Raw genomic sequence first — 12,879 nt, forward strand, 5'->3', positions numbered from 1 at the left:
ATCTTCCAGGTCTTAATAATAAACAGATGTGCCAGATTAAACTGGATTTCCTTTGGTTCCTCCCACCTTTCCCAGATATCAAAAGGAAATTGGATGGGGACTTGAGGGCAATAAACTCACAGGGGTACGGGGATAGAAGGCGCGAATGGGACTGAATGGATGATTTACAGAGGGTTAGCATGGACCCGATGGGTAGAATGGCCTCCTCCACTGCCCTAATGACTCTGTCTCTGTAGAGATTGATAACTTATTAAATGAAAGGAATCTCCAATGGAGAGAAAACCAAAGGACACAATTTCACATTTTCAAACTTTCACTGTCACAAACCAACTAAAATCGACACAAACATGAATTAACAGGGACTGGATATTTCACAGAACAAGAGAAATTTCACTTTAATAGTCAGTACAACAAAGATACATCTCACGTCGTTATGAGCCCTCACATTACTTCCTGTAGAAATGTTGCACCATGGACAATCTCAGTCTTCCCAATCTCACTCTGCAATGTCGGATCCCTCACTTCCCACCCAATGGACTTGGCCTTTGAGTCACTTCCACCAACAGCCGAATTCTATCCAAGGTCCGTGAATATTGTGAACACCAACAAACTGCACGTCTGTAAATGCTCTCTCTTTCGGATTGTGACTTTCTTATGTCCCCAGAAACTCAATTTTTGGATCTCTTTAAACAGTATGGTTGGATTTCGCATAACTAAAATAGAAGCAAGTGGTCTTATCCAATCCACAACCCCCTGCTCTCCTAGACTTCAGCTAGCCGTCCTTTCCAACTGTGTAACACATGATGTAACACAGTCCTTGCTGTATTCTCAGTGCACTGCTTCAATACCCAGACCTGTTGGAAGCTCCACGCTCTGTTTTGAACTGCAGGTTCCCTTATTAAATGTGTCTGTCCTTTACCCCCCAGCAACCAAACCTGGTTCAGTCGGATGGAAAGTGTAACTGAATACACGATTATCTGTCTATTCAGTCTTTGCTTCTTTAGCTTTTCATTCCTGGTCATTTCTTGGAACTGATGACCTCAGAACCAGGAAATCAATTCCTCTCCTTCAGAAGAATCTCCAGTTTCACTTTCGGTCTTAAAGGTCTTTTCCCAAAATAATAATAAAACAATACTAATAATAATTATTAATTTTACTATTAAATTATTATTAAAGGTATTTTCCCCAGAGTACAAGGGTCATCACATGCCCCCCCATCCCCAAGGAATAAAGCTTCCCGAAGTAAGCATGTTTTCAGAATCCTTTCATGCTACAACACATTTGAACATTATAAACACTGTAACAAGGACCTGATTACACATTGTACAGATCATGGTTTCTCTTTTTCCCATTTTACAATGAAACATATCACCTTGGCAAAACTATCAGCTTAACCCTAAACAAAACTAACCCAATGTGACAATGAGGTTTTAAAGTTCAGCTTGCTCGAGAGTCCCAATGCTCTTGTCAACAAAATCCATTTTACTATTGGTTGAACCTTCCCAAGAGATCTTCTTTCCCAAGTCACAGTCTTTCCAGTTTTCCCATGTCCATGTCCTTGGTTAAGGGATAGGATTTGTGACAGCTTCAAAGGTTTTCCATATCTGAGGTCTGGTTAACTTGGTCAGGAACCGCACTGCTGATTGCTGGCGATCCATCTGAATTTTGAGAGCTGCCTGTGGGAATTGGACTTCGAGAGGAAATTCCGTCATGTTGCTTTTTCCGGGCAGCACGGTGGCCTACTGGATAGCACAGCTGCCTCACGGCGCTGAAGTCCCAGGTTCGATCCCGGCTCTGGGTCACTGTCTGTGTGGAGTTTGCACATTCCCCCGTGTTTCCATGGGTTTCGCCCCCACAACACAAAGATGTGCAGCCTAGGTTGATCGGCCAGGCTAAATTGCCCCTTAATTGGAAAAATGAATTGGGTAATCTAAATTATTGTTTTTAAAAACTTGGTCAGGAACCACACTGCTGATTGCCGGCGATCTATCTGGATTTTGAGAGCTGCCTGTGAGGAATTGGACTTTGAGAGGAAATTCCGTCATGTTGCTTTTTCTGGGCAGCACGGTGGCCTAGTGGTTAGCACAGCTGCCTCGCGGCGCTGAGGTCCCCGGTTTGATCCCGGCTCTGGGTCACTGTCCGTGTGGAGTTTGTACATTTTCCCAGTGTCTGCATGGGTTTCGCCCCCACAACCCAAAAATGTGCAGAGTAGGTGGATTGGCCATGCTAAATTGCCCCTAAATTGGAAAAAATAATTGGGTAATCTAAATTTATTTTCAAAAAAAAATGTTGCTTTTTCCCTTCGGGTTCAGCAATTTGTGTGGACAGTGGGATCTGTGTACACAGCAGCACAGTGTACACAGGGGAGGGAGTGACCCTGGAAGTACTCAACATTGACTCTGGACTCCAAGAGGTCTCGTGACATTGGGTAAAATATGGGCAAGGGAACCTCCTGCTGATTATCACCTACTGCCCCATCCCGCTGGTCAATCAATATTCCTTAATGCTAAACATCACTTTGAGTCAAGGACACAATGTATTCTGGGTGGGGGATTCCAATGTCCATCATTGTCTCAGTAGCTTCACTTCTAAGTGAGCTGGCTGAGTACTAAAGGACATAGCTGCTCGACTGGGCCTCCAGCAGGTGGTGAGGGAAGCAACAAGAGTGACAAACCTCCTGAACTTCATCCTCACCATGAAAAAGAAATGAAAATCGCTTATTGTCACAAGTAGATTTCAAATTAAGTTACTGTGAAAATCCCCTAGTCGCCACATTCCGGCGCCTGTTCAGGGAGGCTGGTATGGGAATTGAACCGTGCTGCTGGCCTGCCTGGGTCTGCTTTCAAAGCCAGCGATTTAGCCCAGTGTGCTAAACCAGCCCCTTAAATCACCAACCTGCCTATCACAAATAGATCTGTCTGTGACAGCATTGGGAGGAGTAATCACCACATGGTTCTTGAGCAAAGTATGATCTTCACATGGAGAATAATGCCCCCCCCCACCCCCCAACATTGTGTTGTGTGGCACTACCACTGTGCTACATGGGATAGATTTCAAACAGATTGAGCAACTCATAACTGGGCATCCATGAGATGCTGTGGACCATCAGCAGCAGAATTGAATTAAATCGCAATCTGCAATCTCATGGCCGGGAATATCTCCACTCTACCATTACAATCAAGCCAGGGAATGAACCCGGTTCAATGAAGAGTGCAAGAGGCAATACTAGGAACAGCACCAGCCATACCTGAACGTGAGGTGTCAACCTGGTGAAGTGATAACAGAGGATGACTTACCTGCCAAACAACAAAAGCAATCTTTGACAGAAAGGGCTAAGAGATCCTACAACCAAGGGATCAGATCTAAGCGCTGCACTCCTGTCACACCCATTGGGAATGGTGATGGACAACTAACAGGAGGAGGAGGCTGCACAAATACCCCCATCCTCAATGATGAGGAAGCCCAGCACTTCAATATCAAAGACAAGGCTGAAGCATTCGCAACAATCTTCAGCCAGAGGTGCCGCATTGATGATCCATCTCGATCTCCTCTTGAGGTCCCCAACCTCTCAGACGGCAATCTTCAGTCAATTCAATTCACTCAGAAGCTGAACTGAACCAACCATATCAATACTGTGGCTACAAGACTAGGTCAGAGGCTGAGAATCCTGCAGCAAGGAACTCACCTCCTCAATCCCCAAACCCTGTCCACCATCTGCAAAGAACAGGTCAGGGGTGTGATGGATTATTCTTACTGTCTGGATGAGTGCGGCTCCATCAACATTCAGGAAGCCCGACACCATCCAGTACAAAGCAGACCACTTGATTGGGACCAATCTAACACTTTCAACACTCACTCCCTCCACAACCATCACACAGTGGCAGCAGTGTGTGTACCACCGACAAGATTCACTGCAGGAATTCACCATGGCTGTATCACCAGCAACTTCCAAACCCACGGCCTCTGCCACCTCGAGAAGGACAAGAGCTACTGACACATGGGAACCCCATCATCCGCAAATTCCCCTCTGAGCCCCACATCATCCTGACTTGGAAGCAAATCGCCGTTTTTCACTGTCGCGAGGTGAAAATCCGAGAACATTATTAAGGAAGTAATATCAGGACATTTGGAAAGTCAAAACACAATCCATCAGAGTCAGCATGGTTTTATGAAGGGTAAATCATGTTTGACTAATTTGCTCGAGGTCTCCGGAGATGTAAGAAGCCAAGTGGATTATGGGGATCCTGAAGATGTAGTATCTCTGGACTTCCGAAAGACATTTGATAAAGTGCTGTGAAGAAGGTTAATGAACAAGGTTCGATCACACAGGATTAGGGGTAATTTATTAGCTTGGATAGAAGATTGGCTGACGGACAGAAGACAGAAAATATGGATGAATGTGTCTTTTTCTGGGTGGGAAGATGTAACAAGTGGAGTGCCACAGGGAAGTCCTTGAGCCTCAACTATTTACAATCTATATCAACGACTTGGAGACAGAGTTAGATGGTTTTGTAGCCACATTTACAGATGACACTAAAATAGGTGGGACAGTAAGTTGCAATGAGGGAATAAGAACCTTACAAATGGATATAGATAGGTCAGGTAAGTGGGTCAAAATGTGGCAGATGGAGTTTAATGTGGATAAGTGTGAGGTCATGCATTTTGGTCGGAAAAATGGAAACACAACTTATTATCTAAATGGAGAGAGACTTCGGGGTGCTCCGGTGCAGAGGGATCTGGGTGTCCTCATTAATGAGTCACAGAAAACTAGCATGGAGGTACAGCAGGTAGTAAAGAAAGTGAATGGAATGTTGACATTTACAGCTAAAGGCACAGAGCATAAAGGTAAGGAAGTGTTGTTGCAACTGTACAAGGCATTGGTGAAACCACACATGGAGTACTGTGCACAGTTTTGGTCCCCTTATTTGAGGAAAGATGTAGTGGCATTGGAGACAGCTCAGAGGATGTTCCTAGGAACGTAGAAATTAGGAGCAGAAGTAGGCAATTCAGCCCTTCGAGCCTGCTCCGCCATTCAATCAGATCATGGCCGATCTCTTCCTGGTCTCAAATCCACTTCCCTATATTTTCCCATATCCCTTAAATCTTTTTTTAAAAAATAAAATCAGAAATATATCTATCTGCTTCTTGAAACCATTTAATGATTCAGATTCCACTGCACTTTGGGCCTGCGAGTTCCACAAATTCACCATCCTCTGTGAGAAGTAGTTCCTCCTCATCTCAGTTCCAAATCTACCGACTCTCAACCTATATCTGTGACCTCTCGTTCTAGATTGCCCCACAAGGGGGAACATTTGGTCTTGGTTTACTTTATCAATCCCTTTTGGTATTTTATACACCTGGATCAGATCCCCTTGCACCCTTCTAACCACAAGCGAGCGTAAACCCGAACTGTTTAATCTCTCCTCATACTTAATCCCTTTCATCCCCGGAATCAATCTGGTGAACCTCCTCTGTACTGTCTCCAATGCCACCACATACATTCACTAGATTGATTCCAGAGATGAGGGGTTTGTCTTATGAAGAGAGATTGAGCAGTTTTGACCGATACTCTCTAGAGTTTAGAAGAATGAGGGGAGACCAAATTGAGGGACACAAGATGACCAAAGGTATGGATAAAGTAGACGTGGAGCAGATGCTTCCTCTGGTGGGGCATTCTAGAACGTGAGGTCATAGTCTCAGGATTAGGAGCAACAAATTTCAAACAGAGATGAGGAGAAACTACTTCTCGCAAAGGGTCGTGAATCTGTGCAATTCGCTATTCCAGACTGCGGAGAATGCTGGGACAGTGAGTAAATTTAAGGAGGAGTTATACAGATTTTTTAATCAATAATGTGTTGGAGGGTTGTGGAGAATGGGCAGGATGGTGGAGTTGAGGTCATGATGAGATCAGCCACGATCATATTGAACAGTGGAGCAGGCTCGAGAGGCTAAATTGTCTACTCCTGCTCCGAGTTCCTATGTTCTCAGAAATAATTATTCTGTTTAATTCCACCTTCCAGACCTTGGGCTGTAGCCCTGTCGGTAACAGCACCTCCAGCACAAATCTGGTGTTCGTGATTAATAAAGGGCTCAGGGAAAAGGCAGGAGAATGGGGATGAGGAACAGATCAGCCAGGATCGAATGGTAGAGCAGACTCAATGAGCCGAATGGCCTAATTCCCTCATATCTCTGATAGTCCAACTCCCTGCCTAACAACACTGTGGGTGCACCTACAACACACGTGCTCAAGCCTGCGGCTCACACCACATTCTCAAGATCCAGTAGGGGCAGGCAATAACTGCTGGTCTAGTCAGCAATGCCCACATCTCGTAATGAACAAATAAAAAAAAGAGAAGACTGAAGGGTGACCGGATGGAAGCCTTTAAGAGTATGAAGGGATTCAATAATCCAATAGGGATTTGCTGAGAAACCTCTTTACCCAGCGAGTGGTGAGAATGTGGAACTCACTACCACAGCGAGTGGTTGAGGTGAACAGCATGAATTAGGGCAGCACGATAGCACAGTGGTTAGCACAATTGCTTCACAGCTCCAGGGTCCCAGGTTCGATTCCTGGCTTGGGTCACTGTCTGTATGGAGTCTGAACGTTCTCCCCGTGCCTGCGTGAGTTTCCTCCGGGTGCTCTGGTTTCCTCCCACAGTCCAAAGATGTGCAGGTTAGGTGATTGGCCATGATAAATTGTCTTTAGTGTCCAAAACTGCCTTAGTGTTGGGTCGGGTTACTGGGTTATGGGCTTGGGAGGGTGCTTTTTCCAAGAGCCGGTGCAGACTCGATAGGCCGAATGGCCTCCTTCTGCACTGTAAATTCTATGATTCTATGAATACATTGAAGGGGAAGCTAGATACATACATAAGGGAGAAAGGAATAGAAGGATATGCTGATGGGGGAGATGAAGAGGGCTGGGTGGAGGCTCATGTGGAGCATAAATACTGACATAGACCAATTGAGCCGACTGGCCTGGCCCTATGCTGTAGACTCAATGGAACCGAGACAAATGTATTTATTTTACATCTACCTGTAGTGAGGGGGAAACACGGTTTACTATTCAGGATAAAATAAATGTCCTTCATCAGCTTTTGTGGATCATTTCAGTGGAAATGTGCTCTCCCAGGCTCAAAGAGCATCAGCCCACTGGAGGCAAAATCGTGAGACCGGCCAGTCCAGCAGAAAGAAACCCTCCGACCCTCCCACTTCACCAAGTGTCAGGGTTAACATGGTTTGATTTGATTTGATTTAGATTTATTGTCACATGCACCAAGGTACAGTGAAAAGTATTGTTCTGCGTACAGTACAGACAGATAATTCTATACATGAAAAAAGGTAGGACAACAATAAATACACAATTTAAATACATAGACACAGGTTGAAGGATACGAAGTGTCGTGCTGCTCAGTGGAGAAGATGCGTGGAGACCAGTTCAGTCAATAAGAGGGTCATTCAGGAGTCTGGTAACATCGGGAAAAAAGCTGTTTTAAAATCTGTTAGTGTGTGTTTTCAGACTTTTGTATCGCCTGCCTGATGGAAGAGAGAATAAGGCTGGTGGGAGGGGGTCTTTGATTATGCTGCTCACTTTACCAAGGCAGTGGGAGGTGCTGACAGAATCAATGGATGGGAGGCGGGTTCACGTGGTGGACTGGGCTATGTTCACGACTCTCTTTAGTTTCTAACGGTCTTGGGCCGAGCAGTTGCCATACCAGGATGTGATGCAGCCAGATAGGATGCAATGGTGGACATGCTGAATTGCCTTAGTTTCCTGAGGAATTATAGGCGCTGTTGTGCTTTCTTTAGTTATAGTTTAGTCTGGTATTGTCACTTGGCATCGCAGATAAGGTTATACCTAGATTTCCTGTATAGGTCAGGGTTAACGGTCTTAAACGCCTCAGACGTGGCCTTCAGTAGGGAACGAATCTCCTGGTTAAACCATGGTTTCTGGTTGGGTAACATACATTCAACCTTCTTTGACACACAATCTTCTGCACACTTGCTGATGAAGTCGGTGATGGTGCTGGCATACTCGTTTAGGTTGGCTGCTGAGTTGTTGAATATGGACCAGTCCACTGACTCCAAGCAGTCACGTAGGAGCTCTTCTGTTGCCTCGGAACCGGATTCTCTGCTTACGTTTCTGCTTGTATGCGGGGAGAAGGAGCACCATCTTGTGGTCCGATTTTCCGAAGTGTGGTCCGGGGATGGATCATCAGGCGCCCTTGATGTTTGTCTAGCAGTGGTCAAGGATGTTGGGGTCCCTGTCGGGACAGATGTGTTTGTGGAATTCTGGCAGTACACTCTTGAGGTTGGCCTGGTTAAAGTCCCCGACCATGATGAACAAGGCCTCTGGGTATTCGGTTTCATTGTTATTCATCAAGCGCCTTCTTCACTTCCGCCTGGGGTGGGATGTAGACCGCCGTGACGATGGCAGAAGTGAACTCCGTGGAAGGTAGTATGGACGGCACTTCATAGTCAGGTATTCAAGGTCCGGGGAGCAGTAGTTCGCCAGGATCGTCACGTCCGAGCACCAGGAGGAGTTGACGAGGGGGCAAATCCCTCCACCCACTCCAGGTTCAGTCCTGGATGTGATTAACAGCGGGAATAACAGCAGAATCCAACCTGTCATCACTTGTGAACCCTTTTGTGTCTCAGCATGTTGGACGACTGAGTGAATCCCTTCCCACAGTGAGAGCAGGTGAATGGCTTCTTTCCAGTGTGGACTCGATGATGTGTCAACAGGGCAGATGAATCACGGAATCTCTTCCCACAATCAGAGCAGCTGAATCGACTCGCTCCGGTGTGAACCCGCTGGTGTCTCCGCAGTGTGGATGATGTTTGAAACCTCTTTGTGCAGTGAGAACAGCTGAACGGTCTCTCCTCAGTGTGAATGCGCTGGTGTTCCATCAGTACCTGAGAGCTTTTAAACCCATTCCCACAGTCAGAGCATTTAAAGGGTCTCTCGTTGGTGTGAGTGACATTGTGTTTCAGCAAGTGGGATGACCGAGTGAATCTTTTCCCACAGTCGGAGCAAGCGAATGGCCTCTCCCCGGTGTGAACCCGCTGGTGTTTCATCAGGTCGGATGACGTTCTAAACCTCTTTGTGCAGTGAGAGCAGCTATACGGCTTCTCCTCAGTGTGAATGCGCTGGTGGATCATCAATACCTGAGAGCTTTTGAAACTACATCCACAGTCAGAGCATTTAAAGGGTCTCTCATTGGTGTGAGTGACATTGTGGCTAAGCAGGTTGGGTAACTGACTGAATCCCTTCCCACACACAGTGCAGGTAAATGGCCTTTCGCCAGTGTGAATTTTCTGGTGTGTCTGCAGGTGGGCTATCCGAGTGAATCCTTTCCCACATTCACAGCAGAGGAATGGCCTCGCTCCAGTGTGACTGCGTTCATAAGGGGCTGTGAATCCCTTTCCACAGTCCCCACATTTCCATGGTTTCGCCATGGTCTAGGTGATCTTCTGTCTCTCCACGTTTGACGATCAGTTGATGCCTTGTCCACACACAGAACATGTGAAATGAAATGGAAATCACTTATTGTCACAAGTAGGTTTCAAATGAAGTTACTGTGAAAATCCCCTAGTCGCCACATTCCGGCGCCTGTTCGGGGAGGCTGGTACGGGAATTGAACCGTGCTGCTGGCCTGCCTTGGTCTGCTTTAAAAGCCAGCGATTTAGCCCAGTGTACTAAACAGCCCCTTCATGTGTACACCTGCTGTGAATAGTATAGTATTTTTTCAGGCTGTGTAACAGGTTAAAGTTCTTTCCACAGTCAGTGGACTGGAAGTGATGTTTAAAATCTCTTGAAGCATTCAAAATTAGCTAAAATTTTTTGTTCCAGATTCAACGGCCAATGATATTCATTTCCTGAGAATTAAGTGACTGTCAATTCTTAACTTGATGTTTAGTTTGAGATACCGGCTTCAAACTCCTTCCGATCTAACATCCTGCAAAAGATGTTTACAAACGTCATCACTGTCAGTGCAGAATAGAAATTCAGAACAGACAATTCTATCAAACATTCTTTCCTCTCTCTTTCCCCCAAATGCTCTCAATCTCCATCCCACACACTCTCCCTCCATTCTCACTCTGCTGTATCTAATATTCACCCTCCCAAATCTCCTGACGCTGCATATTCAGGCTGATTGACAGATCCATGCTCACTGTTTGCTGTCCTGGACACAGAGGCTGCCAGACAGATAGATGTCTATGTTACTGGACGATAAGTGTGTGTAATATACAGTCTGGATTCACTTCCTTCCCCTCCCAATTCTCCTGAAGGTGCTGATTGATGCTGATCAACAAATCTAAACTCACTACAACCTGCACAAGAGTAGAGGCTCTCCATCTAAGTATATTTACTGATTAGAGGTGGGGAGATTCTGTGGAAGAATTTTATTCAGTCATGGAGTGGTCATGACCGGGAACTCGCTGCCCACATGGGTAGTGGAAGTCAAGATGATCAAGAATTGAAAATGGAATTGAAGAAGAAAATAGACTTTCAGGGGAACAGGGATATCGAGGGGGAATGGGACTGACTGGATTGCTGTACAGAGAGTCAGCATTGACTTGAGTTCCCAAATGGATTCTGTCAGTGCTGCAATGACTGTATGTCTGGAAATATATAATGTAGCTACAGTACTATATTACAAAACTAGAAATAATAATACATGTATTTTATGACAGAACCATCAGTAATACATCTAATACATTCCATATAAGAACAGTAGACATATGTTAATGTCTTTAAGGGGGAGAGAGACCTGGGCCAAGCTTTGCAGAGTCTGCGCCCTCCCTGGATTCACTTCCTTTCCCTTCAGTTGCTGCAAGTGACCAATTGAAGGTCAGAATGAGAAAAGAAATGGAAAGTGGGAGAAAATAAAGTGTTTTACTCACAGATGTTGGAGACAGGAGGACGTTTCAGTCTGTGAAGCTCATTCAGGGTTGGAGGAACAACAGCTTTGCTCGGCACAAACCTCCATGTCCAGCTTCCGCATTGAGACAATGGGGGAGCTCTGATTGGCGGAGGAGCAGAGTTCTTCCGGTTCTCCTAACTTCCCATTGGTCAACACCTCAGCAGTAAGGTCAGCAGAGGTGTACTCCCCTGCACATGCGCAGCTGCCTCTCTCCTTGGACATGCGCAGCCCTGAGCCGAGGGGAGAGAGAGAGAGATCACGAAGCGGCTTCTCGCTTTGGCCGGAGCCGGTTGCCTGGAGGAGGTGCAGGGAGCGGGGAAACGGGTGGGGGTGAGCAGATGATCAGGGCACGAGAGCCCGGAGACGTCACCGCGGAGCAGGGTGATTGCTATTGGATGATTCAGGCAGGGCTCCATAATGACGTCACAATGCGGAAGTTGCCTAATTAGCTCCAGATTGAAACTTCCTCCTCTGTGCAACATAGAATTTCCAGTGCAGGAGGCCATTCGGCCCATCAAGTCTGCACCGGCCCTTGGAAGCAGCACTCCACTTAAGCCCCACACCTCCATCCTATCCCCGTCACCCAGTAATCCCACCTAACCATTTTTGGACATTAAGGGCAATTTAGAATGGACAGTCCACTTAACCTGCACATCTTTGGACTGTGGGAGGAAACGGGAGCGCCCGGAGGAATCCCATGCAACACTGGGAGAACGTGCAGATTCCACAGAGACTGACCAAGCCGGGAATCGAACCACGGACCCTGGCGCTGGTAAACAACAGTGCTAACCACTGTGCTATTGTGCCACCCCTTCTGGGAGGAAATCAATGTTTCCTCCTTTCCATTGCTTTTCACATTCTGGGGGGTAATTGGTGACTTGCAGCAACTAAAGGAAAATAAATCCTGTCTGTATATTACACACATTTTTAGTCCAGTAATATAGACATACGTCTGTCTGGCAGCCTACATGAAGATTTTGAGGCCTCTGTGTTCTGGACCAGAAGCAGTGAGCACGGATCTGTCAATCAGCCTGAATCAGCACCTTCAGGAGAATTGGGAGGGTGAATGAACATTAGATATAGCAGAGTGAGAATGGAGGGAGAGTGTGTGGGATGCAGATTTAGAGCTTTTGGGGAAAGAGAGAGTAACAATTGTTGAATACAAACTTGAATTGTCTTCTTAATTTCTATCCTGTGCTGACAGTGATGTCTTTCTGTAATCTTTTACAGGATATCAGAAGGTGAGGATTCACATACAGAAATCTCAAACCCAAATTCACATCAAAATCTGACTGCATTACTCAGGCACTCGGGTGCAGAATATTCTTGTTTTTTAAACCTGGAAGGATAAGTGTTTGTCCGTTCTGTCTGCTTCAGAAGGCTTGAACCATCAGTGTGACTGGAAAAGCACCGAGACACACTCAAACACCTGAGTGAGAGTGTTCCACTGACTGTGGAAAGAGCTGTAACCAGTTACACAACCTGAAAAAACATTGCACCATTCACAGTGGGCAGAGACCGTACACGTGTAAGACTTCAACTGATTGGTCTGGAGACACAAGGGCACCTGCACCATGGAGAAAGGGTGGACTTGTGAGGACTGTGGGAAGGGATTTAGGTACTCGTCTCAGTTGAAAACCCACCAACGCAGTCATGCTGGGACTAGGCCATTCAGCTGCCTGAAGTGCAGAAAGGGATTCAGTGATTCGTCCAGCCTGCGGTGACACCAGCGAGTTCACACCGGGGAGAAACCATTCACCTGCACTGAATGTGGGAAAGGATTCACTCAGTTACATAGTCTGCAGACACACCAGCGATTTCACACAGGGGAGAGGCCGTTCCCCTGCTCTCAGTGTGGGAAGGAATTCAGTCAGCTAGCCCACCTGCTGTCACATAGGCGAATTCACACAGGTGAGAAGCCATTCAGATGCTCTGTGTGTGGGAAGAGTTTCAT

The 12,879-nt window shown here is 46.3% G+C and overlaps 1 long non-coding RNA gene across 1 annotated transcript; it reads right to left on the reverse strand.

Annotated features, from left to right (window-relative positions):
- Nucleotides 1–369: 369 nt before the first annotated feature.
- On the reverse strand, nucleotides 370–11,315 carry LOC140420373 (uncharacterized). The gene is made up of 2 exons (XR_011946322.1): nucleotides 10,906–11,315; nucleotides 370–9,956 (listed from the first exon to the last, which is right to left on the reverse strand). It is a non-coding gene; the product is annotated as an uncharacterized lncRNA (long non-coding RNA).
- Nucleotides 11,316–12,879: the final 1,564 nt, after the last annotated feature.

The sequence above is a fragment of the Scyliorhinus torazame genome, chromosome 5, assembly GCF_047496885.1.
Source record: "Scyliorhinus torazame isolate Kashiwa2021f chromosome 5, sScyTor2.1, whole genome shotgun sequence".
In the NCBI taxonomy this organism is placed as follows: Eukaryota; Metazoa; Chordata; class Chondrichthyes; order Carcharhiniformes; family Scyliorhinidae; genus Scyliorhinus; species Scyliorhinus torazame.